Consider the following 7,889-nt stretch of genomic DNA (forward strand, 5'->3'; position numbering starts at 1 on the left):
GTTAAATATTGAGAATCGAGGCTGTGCAGGCTTTGTCTTCAGCAGCAGATGTGTTTTTCATCACAGGCTTGGACTGTCACATGGGATTCTAACTGAGTTCCAACTTGCAAAAGATCCTTCGTTAGTGTACCATCGCACTTAGCAATTAAAATGAAATTATGAAAAGTTGTACCCATGTAAACATTAATTGCTTGTTTAAGGGCTACCATCGTTTGACCTCTTAGGGCCATTTGAGCAAATAGAATGTTAAAAATATCGCATTGGTCTGCATTTCAGCAGAACACAGGTAATGTCCGGGAATGCATCCGAAGTAGTGCTCAACTAAATTCATGAATAATCAGAGATTTCTTTCTCTTCGGTATGCCAGACCTCAACTGTTTCAACAAATGCCCATAATGCATTATCTGATGTCAAGTGACTGATTATAATGTCTGATATAGTGTATATAAATTTAGTGGGTGTACAAAGCACAAAATGTTCTAAATCATCAATTTGATCATCCGAAGATTTTGAACAGCAGCAATGAGTAAATAGATCACAATTGATTTAATTCCTCATAACCTAAAACAGATACCATAAATAGAGCAAAATTTGGACCTAAAGTGATTTCACCACCATCTTTTAGCTAGCTATCATTTGCAGCCTGTGAATGCTGGTTGCATCATTCTCTGGGGGCATGGCTGTGCCACGGACACAGTGCCCTCTATTAACGGGACACAGGTACTCATTTTGCCAACCTCAGAAGGATGATAGGCTGTCAACCCCACCTGATGTTATGTCAACAGCCAACAGGGGGCTCAAACTCAAGACCCTAAGATCATAAGCCAGCCACCTTAACCATTAAGCCAACATCAGGTTCAACAATCCTATAATATTATGTCATATTAAATTGAAAGAGCAGGAGAAATAGAAGTAAGAGAAGCGAAATGATGCTTAGCCACAAATAATATTCACAATGGAGGTAAACGTGGAATGTTCTGGTCCGTACTAGGCTCCAATATTTAAGGAAACCACATACAGTGGTTACAAAGTAATCTGTATATTGGAGGAGAGTAGATTGGGACCACTCAGGACCCTTGGATCCAAAGCCCACCACCCTAACCATTAAGCCAACACCAGGCATAATCTGGAAAAAACTGAACAGGAGAAAGTTCCTGTGCACCATAAAAAAATACACAAAATGATACCGACATGTACCTGAGCAATATAATGGTCAGCAGACATGTGCCTTGACATGTTCCCCAGTTTACCCGTGAATATCCGGAATTTCGACGTCCACGTGCAATGCAACCACCTGATGCACTGCATCCACAAATTGCCATGCACGTGTACCGAGTCACGTGACAGTGCTGCACATGGTACTGAGCAAATTGCAATGCAGCACGATTCGGTGAACCATTCCAGCTGTGAAAAACATCTTTATTGATGTCTAAATGCCATAAACGTGATGCCATGCCTTTCCAAAAATGAACGTCAACGTGCTATTTGCATGCTTGAAACGGGAATGACCCAAAACGTTGTGGCTAGGCATTTTGGTGTTCTTTGGAACACCATACAGTCATTCTGGAGACATTATCAACAAACTGGCAACATCAGAGACCATCCACGTTCTGCCAACCACATGTGACATCACATCAGCAGGATAACCAGATTACTGGAAGGCTAGAATAACTGTTTTGCACCTTCAGAATTGGTTCCAGACAGCAAGTTTGACAGCGCTCAACATACCTGGCTTGTGACCAGTCAGTGCCAGAACTGTCAGGAATCAGTTGCGTGAGCATAACATCTGACCACGACGACCAGCAGTACGTCCAATATTGTTCCCACATCATCGACATGTGTGCCTAGCTTGGTGTAGACACTGTCTGAGGTTCAGGAGATGAGATTCGCCTGCTATCCCCTTTTTTTCAAATGAGTCCAGGTTCCATCTTGACAGTAGTGATGACCGTTGTCAAGTTTATTGAAGGGCAGGAGAACGTTACACTGACGCATGCATTGTGCAACATTTGTCGTTTGGTGGTGGAAGCGTGATGCCGTATATCACAGAACCCAGCGAAAGGTCATCAATGGCAATTTGACAGGTATTCGGTACCGTGATGAAGCTCTCCGCATGCCTGGCATGTGACATCCTGTTCCTGCATGTTCATGGACGTCATATCACACTTCAACAGGAGAATGCACACCCTCACATAGCACAAGTGGTCACTGACTTCATTGCACAACAGAACATTCCCACACTTCTCTGGCCAGCTGTTTCGCCTGATCTTTTTCTCGTAGAATATGTGTGGGATGAAATGGAACAAGGATTGCACCTTCTTCAAAACTAGTCAGCGACGTTGACTCAACTGCAGCAGGCCTTGGTACAGATCTGCAATGATGGCCCTCAAGCCTTCTTCAACCATCTTGTGTCCTCAATGAGGTGCCGTTGCCAAGCATGTGTCAACGCAAATGGTGGTCACACCAGATACTAAGTTGTTTAATGCCTTTTGACCATAACACTCTTTGAGCCTCTGGAGACATGACTTGCACACATATGTTGACCCTCTCATGTCAATTTCATGTTTATCAAACTCTAAATTTGATATGACCAAACGACGTGATGTGTTTGTTGTCATTTCTTCCTTCACATTGGTGTAAATGATGCACAGGAACTTTTTTCTGCTAGTTTGTATAAAAACGAAAAATATGGTGAAGCCCTCCGAAGCCTCTGTATATGTCTTTTAATTGTGTACTGTTTGAATGTCATTTGCACCCTGACTACACGTACGTCTATTAATTTTGTACTGTTGGAACGTACCTCTTAAACATTTCGACCCTTTCAATTGCTGAGACCCCTTTGACCTTTGAAGACCCTTTCAGACCCTTTCGATGCCATTAGACATTTACATCCTTCAGACCCCTTGAGACCCTCTATTGCCTTAAGATCCTTGAAGCCTCTTGACCCCCAAGACCATTAAGACCTTAAACACCCCCATGACTCACTGGACCCTTTCGACCCCTAAGACCCCCAACATCCTTAAGACCCCTTTTACCTTTAAGACTGTTTAGACACCTTTAGATCCCTTCACCCTTTAGACCTTTTATACCCTCTGGACCCCTAGAACCTTTAGACCTTCACACCCCTTACATCCCGTTAGACCCCTAACACCCTTCAGACATGTTAGACCACTTGGACCCTTGTCCATTTAGAGCATTAGACCACTTAGACATTTTTAGACCCTTTTTACATGCTTTGGAGATTAGACCCCTTAGACCCTAACTTTTGTTAGAATGTACCCTTTCGACCTTTAGACCATCTAGAACCTTTCAAGCGCACACCACACAAACATCTGGCCTTCTTGAAAAACACAGACTATACTTTTTTTCAGCAAGTAATGCACAAACTCGACCCACCCAGTTGGTGGGTACTTTGCTGGTATACAATAACATTCCCCAAGTCCTTCCGCCAACACAATCTGACCCCATACATAGGGAAGCCAAACAAACCATAGATCAGGAGTCTCCCAGAGCACGCGTAGCCTCCCAGAGCATGCGTAGCCTCCCACAGCCGTGCCCTGGAGTGCCAACAAACTACAAAAGCTATTGCAATGGAAGGTTAATTGGAAATGCTTTGAAATGAGACAGCAAGGACAAAATATGGACTAAAAACAAACATTTCCTCACTGGCTCTGCCAGCTAATGCTTGTGCAATGAAATTACCTTTCCAAAACCTGTAAATTACAGCCATGGAGAAAGTGTCTCGTTAGTCGAATGAGTGAATCAAAGGAATTGCTCATGATACCTTTGGTCATTGCAAATGTACCCATGTAAGAATTCAATATGACCATTTCAACAACCGAGTTTGGTGTTATTCAATTAGAGGGTTGTGGGGGAGCGCTACATTTTTATATGCATAATTTTAGTGCCCACCCTAAGTCTCCCTGAGGGCATTGAAGAGGCAAACATGAAGCACGGACTGACATCACATGTGGATCACACACTTGTAGGGCAGGTAGATTGCTCCCTCCCCGAAGGTAATGAGTACGCTGCTGACGTTTAATCGACGATCTGTTAGTGACATATTAGTATATATAATTCTTCTGAGAGTGGCTTGTTTTCCAGAAGCTTAGAAACCAAAATCCAAACCTGACATGTCCGTCGTGTTCCTATCAGACTTGATCTCAATTACAATGATCTGTTTACATGTAAAAGAGAAAATCAAGCAGAATTGTGCTTAACTTCAACGACGATCATCATCCTCACTTGTAGGTCCAAAACTGCAGCCAAGATCTGGCGTTATCATATGCCTAGAATAGTTCCTCAGAAGTACATAATATAGATAGGGGGCACTGCATCAGGCAGTATTCAAGTCTTTGCATTGACTCTCCACATTAACATCTGGGGTCGTTTCTCAGCCTCATCAGTCACATTGTTACTAATATTTGCCACTCCAGGTCTCACTTGATTTAGGATACAGCAGGGTTTTTGTTCAATGTTGGAGGTTCCTGAAGGTAGTATATCGCTCTGTAATGTTCCACGGTGAGATTTCGAGGTAAAAGATTTTCAGAGGCAAAGGTATTTCTGGACTTTAACATTCAAGGTGATTAATGTGTCCATCCAACAATGGGTGTCGAGGATCATACATCTGTTGAGGCATCCCACCACACCAACTGTGGTGTCAGAACTGTGGTGCCCAGTGAGTCAGAATAACAATGTGCGAGTCAGTTGGAAATTCTCTGTGTTGATGCTGCAGCACTAATTGAGTCCAATGTCAATTTGGTCTGCATGGCTCGAGCATGACCATATTATGGAAGAATACTCCACAAATGTGAGATTTTATTTTATTTTTTGACCGTGGATATGGACATGGGGAGAGAGTGGTTGCTCGGAGTGTTTTGTGCGCAAGTGCCCCATTTTCTGTTGGCCAGTTTCTGGTGTTCACTTTCCTTCTTGATGTGCTCCTTGAATGTCAACATTTGGTTTAATGCGATTCCAAGATACACAGGATAATCATAGTCCTCGAGGATTGTAACATCCTACATTTCTCTGGCATTTTTACTTGGTTTGACAGTTTCATGAAGGTGCACATTTATGTCTTGAAAGAATTGGCATTCAGAAACTGTGTGCTTCAGTAGTCCAAGTATAATTCAGGGAGTGAATTAAGACATGTTGAACACCCTCAAATATTTTTGTGCACACATAAATGGGCAGCATCGAGATTTTTTTGGCAATTCATTCCACTGAGTACGACATAGACATTTCCAACCACCTGATTAGACCAATAAATCTCCATTCTGGAACAAGGAGCAGGTGAATCATCTTGCTGTTTCCAACGTTCTTGACATTATTGAATTTCACTGATTAGGTCTGTTTAGTATCAGGACAACACCATGTAATCAGCTGTGCTGAGATAGACAAACATAAAAATTTTTTTATGAGATAGATATTTTTTATGAGACATAAAAAAGCTGTGCTGAGATACAGGATTAGAGTTCAGCACAATGTTAATTAGCATCAGGTGACTGCAGTGATAAACATTACTTTGTACAAAACTGAAAGTACTGCAATGTTTTAGAAGAGCTCAGATCGTGATGATGATTTTCCGTTCACCCCATTGTAGCTATCTCAGCTGCCAAGCCATTAACAAGTGAGTCAGAATGATAATGTGCGATCAAGCCATGTCATGCCATGTCAAGCCATTACCAAGCGGAGAGGTGAAAAAGCTCACTCAAACCTTCTCTCCCCCCCCCAATAATTCCCCCTCCCACAGACTACTGCTATTTTAGAAACATTTTGACATGTTTGTTGAGCATCACAACAAAATCATCAGTTTTCATCTCCATTTCAAGTATCTGAGTTTACCGAGCAGTGGACGCATTGGTCATACTGTATTATATATATATATATACAAATGGAGGGGGGGGGTCCCAACGGTCCTTTCAGAGAGACATTGTGAGAGTATGAAATTTGTCAGGATTGAAAGACATGTTCCACGTGTTGGACCAGTTTGTGATTTTATCCAAATCTGCAGAGAGTGAGTAGGCTGCTGCTTGCCGGTCTGAGGGATGAGAGATGGTACGGCAGAGGATTGAGTCATCAGCAAAGAGATAAAGAGGATTTTCCAGAGAGTCAGAGAGATCGTTGATGAAAACCTGAAAAAGAACAGGGCCCAGAACGCTGCCTTCAGGAACTCCAGCCTGGACAGGAAGAGGGGATGAGAGAACTCCATCTAGGGCCACACATTGGCTGCTACAGGAGAGGAAGTCTGCGAGCCATGAGTGGAGATAGTCTTGGATACCATAGGAAGAGAGTTTGGTGAGCAGGGCAGGGTGCCAGACCGTGTCAAAAGCACGTGATATGTCTTGGGATATGGCTCTGATTTCCTGTCTGGCATTGAGTACCTCCATCCATTGTTGGGAGAGCAGAAGCAGCATATCCAGGGTAGAGTGACCTGGTCTGAAACCAAATTGATGATCAGAAATCAAGCCATTGGAGAAGAGGAAGGATTTAATGTCTGAAGAGGAAGGTTGCAATATTTTTCCAAATTACAGGCTCTTCAGGGGGAAAGTGGAGCAGGGTACTCTTGCCTCAAGTCCTTATGATAGATCCGTGCCTGATCTGAGTTATTTTTCTTCTGCATTCACCATTAAATAAACAGTCCCATATGAGCTGCCTCAAGATTACATGCAAAGGGAATAAACCAGTTCACCTCCTCCCAGTCCCTTGCTGCAAATCGCCTCTCAACTCTTAACTCCATCAGTCATGATCTTAATCTCATCGTCCAATGAGGCTCTGCAAACCTTGTCTTATTCAATCAGTCCAAGACTCAAACCCTCCTTATATTCACCAACATCAACACAGCCACCCTCGTCTTCTCATGCCCAGCTACCAACCCCGGCAGTCCTCTATTAATATTCCTGGTGTCACCATCTCCAGAAATCACTCCTGGCAGTCTTATATCCTCATTATCACCAAATCTTCCTCCAAGAAACTTGTTTTCCTCTACAGAGCTCGCAAACACTTCAACTCCCATCAGCTTCTCACCTTCCACAAGTCCCAAAGTCAGACCGGTGATGGAATATTGCTCCCACGTCTGAGGCGGCGCGTCTCCGTCAATCGTCAGTATTCTGGACCGTGTCCAAGCCAAGGCTGTCTGACTGATTAACAATCTTACTTTGTCTAGCCGTCTCCAACCATTGGCCCACTGGTGAGCAGTCGTAACCGTTTCCTGCGTTACACTCCCTTACCCCTCCTTACCAATTGCCTTCTCCTGACAAACTCATTTTTTCCCCAACACTGCCTCACTGTAACAGCCCCCCAGCAGTGTTCATCTTCCATCAACTTACAACAATTGAAGTCACGAATCAATCATCGAGACGTCATTTAATTACTGTATTAAATTTTCCCATCTTCTTTCTCTGTTTTCTTTTTTAACTCAGGAGGCACTTAGTTTTTGGATAAACCCTTCCTTCTTCCCTTGTGGTGTTTATTAACATAATTATGCCTGCCTAATTTGCATTAAAATATAATCTTGTGCCTCCAAAAACTCCAAACTTATGGGATTTTCTTTGGTCTCTCTGGATAATGTCACACTGGTCTGAACTCAGCCTTTCACCCAAGCATACGTCATTAATAAATGCTTCCCTTACCAAGCCAAAGTCGGCAAAATCTTGATTATTATATTTTAATGCAATTACTTTATAATATTCCAATATTATTATCATTATCTCTCCAACAGTGTGGCATAAAAGCTCTTTCTGGAGTGTTGGAGTGGTCAGAGACCAGGGCATATAGGCTCGGAAAAGAGTAGGTCATTGCGTGCTGGTAGTGACAAAATTTCAAGTTCGTGCCCGAGTTGAGGGCTGCTTCGGCAGCACCCTGCAATGGAGTCTCAGCCTGTCCGAGATAAA

This window comes from Eptatretus burgeri, chromosome 7, assembly GCF_056783735.1.
Source record: "Eptatretus burgeri isolate ZD-2024b chromosome 7, Ebu_testis_v1, whole genome shotgun sequence".
NCBI lineage: Eukaryota > Metazoa > Chordata > Myxini > Myxiniformes > Myxinidae > Eptatretus > Eptatretus burgeri.